The sequence below is a fragment of the Dioscorea cayenensis genome, chromosome 7, assembly GCF_009730915.1.
Source record: "Dioscorea cayenensis subsp. rotundata cultivar TDr96_F1 chromosome 7, TDr96_F1_v2_PseudoChromosome.rev07_lg8_w22 25.fasta, whole genome shotgun sequence".
NCBI classification, from domain to species: Eukaryota; Viridiplantae; Streptophyta; class Magnoliopsida; order Dioscoreales; family Dioscoreaceae; genus Dioscorea; species Dioscorea cayenensis.
In genome coordinates, this window is record NC_052477.1 from 9,260,360 (window position 1) to 9,264,686 (window position 4,327).

General features: G+C 39.4%; 1 non-coding gene across 1 annotated transcript; it reads left to right on the top strand.

Annotated features, from left to right (window-relative positions):
• Nucleotides 1–831: 831 nt before the first annotated feature.
• On the top strand, nt 832–938 carry LOC120266267. The gene has a single exon (XR_005538109.1). It is a non-coding gene; the product is annotated as a small nucleolar RNA R71 (small nucleolar RNA).
• The last annotated feature ends 3,389 nt before the right edge of the window (nt 939–4,327 follow it).

The following is a 4,327-nucleotide window of genomic DNA, read 5'->3' on the forward strand; positions in this document are numbered from 1 at the left end:
GAGTACATGTTGGGTTGACTTGAGTGAATTTCACACGCTTACACGATTTTGGGTTTGTTGTCATTTTTTATTCGAGTTTTTAGCTAGAGCATTGATTTTTCATAATCGGTGTTGAAATTTTTCCGTACTTGTAGAATGCTTCACTTGATTGCTTTTGGTGAACCTAAGGCCAAGCACTTTCGTCTTTCCTTCTTATATGCTTTAATGTTTTATTTTGCTTGAGAACAAGCAAAAGCTTAAGTGTGGTGAAGTTTGATAAGTGCTTGTGTAATAGTAATATGAAGTATTTTGTTCTTACATTGAAATTACTTTTCTCAGATTTTATCGCTTATGAATGTGTATTTGTGTTCTTTTGTGCATATAGGGTTATGGAGGCAATAGTGGAAGAAAGAAACCAAAAGTTGATCGTGGATGCATTTTGTTGATGAAATCTTGGAGTGAACAAACAAGGAGACATAAGTTGTGCTCAAAGACCTTCATTGTGTTCAAGCAAATACATAATTTGGAAGTGTGGAAATTCATTTTCATGGAAATTCACATGGGCATGTGGAAATTCCACATGCTAGTGTGGATACCCAATTCTAGACGGCCACCTTTTTCTTCTCCACTTAAGCCATCAATGAGGTTACTGCACCTATCTCATGGAGGCCGGCCATCTTTTTCTTCTCCATAGCATTCCATTGGTAGTTGTTTAACCCCATTTCTTCAATTAGTTGACGAGCCTCACCGGTGGTCTTGCTACCTACGGTACCTCTTGCTGCCGCATCCAAGAGTTGCCTTGTACTCAAATTTAAACCGTTGTAAAATATCTGAACAATTATCCACTCCGGGAATCCATATTGCGGGCACTTTCTCAGGAGCTCCTTGAATCTTTCCCACGTCTCAAATAGAGACTCCAATTTCAATTGTACAAAGGATGAGATCTCATTCCTAAGCTTTGCAGATTTTCTAGGAGGGAAATAACTGGCAAGAAAAGCTTCTACCATCTTCTCCCATGTTGTAATTTATGCTCTAGGTAATTAGTGTGCGCACTACTTCGCTCTCCCTTTCAAAGAAAATGGGAAGGCTCTCAACTTGATGGCATCATTCGTTACCCTGTTTATCTTAATCATGTCGCACACCTTGAGAAAGTTCTCTATATGACTGTTCAGATTCTCATCGGCTAAACCATTAAACTGTGCGGATTGCTACAACATGTGGATGAATGCCGGCTTCAGCTCGAAGTTCTGAGCTATAATTGGGGGACGCACAATGCTCGATTGTGTCCCAAATACTGAAGGTCTAGCATAATCGGATAATATCCGCTGCTGGTCATTCTGTTCTGCCATGTTTTCATATTCCTCTACTTCCAAATCAGCTAGATTAGACTATTTTTGCACAGGTTCTTTCCCTTTTCTTCTAAGTGTACGTTCTAGCTTGGGATCTCCTTCAATCAATATCGAAGGGTTCCCTCGGGTCATAACTTGGAGCTGCACCAAAAGAAAGAAAACAAAATCAGAACAATGATAGAAAAGAAGATATAAAATAGAATGAATGAATAGCTAAGAAAACTAAGTGCAAAGTATCTCTAAACGCCTACTCCTCGACAACGGTGCCTAAAATTTGACACGTCCGTATATGAGTGTAAAGCGCAAGTGCACGAGTGTCAAAGTAATAATCCCAGATGAGTGGGTATCGTATCCATAGAGAGTAGAAAATAAAGACACTTAAGTTGTTTCTTAACTAATGTGGAAGTTGAATAGTGATAAATATGACAAAATATGAAATAACAAAAATAAAAGCAATAAGATAGAGAGCACAAGTAAAGGAGAAGGTAAGGCAACCGATAAAGATGGGGCACCCGGACATTGATCCACCTACAATAATCATTTCAAGTGTAGGAACCCTCTATTATACTACCTAATTGATGCAACAATAAGTGGTGGAAATCCTTAATTACATGATCCAAAATCTAAGGTCAACCATGCCTAACTCTATACATGTCCCGGAGGAGAAATTGAACAACCTCTCAACCTTGTACTCGCATAGAATTGCAATGAGCTCTAGGAATTCCAAGTGATAAACCATATTCCTATGTATAAACCTAACCCTTTGGTCCAGGCGGAAGATCCCTAGCCACAATTAAATCCTAGTTGCTAAAATCACTTCAATGCTTCACTAAGTTGCACTCAAAGCTAAGCCCCAATTGAAGGTCATCCCTTAGCCCATTCACTCTATTATGGCCGCAAAGAACTCTTGGAACGTGGAGGTAGGATAGATCACACCAGAGGGGAAAGGGGACGCTGCACTACCTCTAGACTCACCCTCTCAATCCTCTCTAATCTAGCTTTGTCTAACTTTCATGGTGTGTCACTCACTCACAAGAGTTACCAACAAGAACTCTCAACCCTAGTGTCACTCTAGGGGAGTATTCATACAATCAAATCTCCAAGATTGGAACTCATAATAAACATCAATTAATTGAAAGCATAATAAAGAGATTCAATGAAATGAATACATCCTAGGGTTCATAAATACCCAAGTACCCACTAGGGGTTTAGCTCTCCATGGAGCTAGATACAATCAATGAAATCGAATGTAAAAACAAAGCATCCATAGAAAACCCCTCGTTAGTCATGGCGATGGTCTTGTGGAGAGTCCTCTACTCGTAGCAAGGGTCCCTTTGTCCGAGCCTAGGATACACCTCACGGGATCGGTGCTGACGAAAGCTCTCCAATTAACCTTCTTCCAAATGGTGCATGATGTTGGAGCCATAGAACCTCTCCAAAGCCCTAGCTAATACCTCTCAAAACCTTAGCCACCACCCTGTCTCAAGTTAGGGAAAAGATAGACAAAAAGAATACTGAAATCGGGGCTGAAATCAGCTTTAAAGGGTTGGAATCGGTAATCCACGTGGCCATGTGGGCGCCCCTGTGGATTTTTGGCACTGGTGTGTGGAATTTCACACGGCCATGTGGATTCTTTGTTTTCCAGTTTTCTCGGCCGGCTGTAAAATAGTGCTGTTGTGGTATTTTTTTCTACAGTGATTTCTTCAATTCCATGCTACAGTACCGACCTGAAATATTCCCGAATCCATACTTTCCTCAAGGTAACACAAATGGACACACATTTACATCGTGCATCGTCCTGCTTCTTTAATAACGGACATGTTGGTAGATATCTTGTTCTATATGCACAAGTCGGAATGCTTGATTGTGACTTCCGTTGTGCCCCTCCAAATAGTTGTGCTAACTCGAGTATGAGGAGGTTGGCACACATTCCTGCATTTGGAACCCGACGTATGTCTTCGCATTTGAACCTTAGCAAGATTTCCTGCAAATTAGTGCATTACGACCCACATTGGCTTCTTTCTCTCATAATCGGTCTCACAACCCTACCTGTATGAAAGTAACATAAATACACCCATATTAGCATTAAAACCCGAGAAAAGTAATGCTCAACACAAGGAAAAGTGGACATTGTATTCATATCGCACAAGCACTTATCAATTTTGTTGAGCTTTACTGAACCCCTTGTATTCCGTGCAGATGACCTTGAGAGTAATGTGATGATGTCTTAGTCATAGATACGATCATGTACATTGTGACATTGTTGTGTGAGCTTTACAACTTATACAACACACCCTTGAGTTAGACTTCACCAACAGTTTAATGAGGAATTCAATGAAGTATTGTTTTAATTGCATTCCCACACACATTTTGCTTCCAGTGATTTAATTTTTATTATGCTTACATGTATACATTGAGGGCAATGTACATCTTAAGTGTGGGGGAGGGTTCACCTTATACATGACTTTCATTTGTGTTTTTATGAGCATGCTCTTGTTGCCAATGAAGGTTCACCTTAGGGTTAAGAGTTTAATTCTTAGTTTTTGGAGATTGTAAACATTAGATTTTATCATGCTCTAGTTTTCATCCAATTTTCTTGAATATTTTTGTCTGATTGCTCTTTGTACACTGTTCTCAATCATTGACCTATGAAAACTTGAGTTTATTAATTTTTGGGTCCTTAATGTGCTAGTTTTATTCGAAAAAAAATTAGAAAAATTGAAAAAGTTTGGAAATTGTTTGTTGTTTGTACATAGGGGATGGAAAAAGCTACCGCATAAAAGTCGGATACTTGTTATGCCGTAATAAGAGAGAGCTATCTCATGGGATGTGTGAAAGCTACCACCTCGAAAGTGTGAAAGCCACTCGGGAGGCATCTTGGGAAAGGGCTACCTTAGAGGATTGTGTGAAGCTACTACCAATTTTATTTTTTTGTTTATAAATAAGTACTGTGTTAATAAGAACTAAGTAGTGGACATAGTGTTGACATGAGTTGAGTT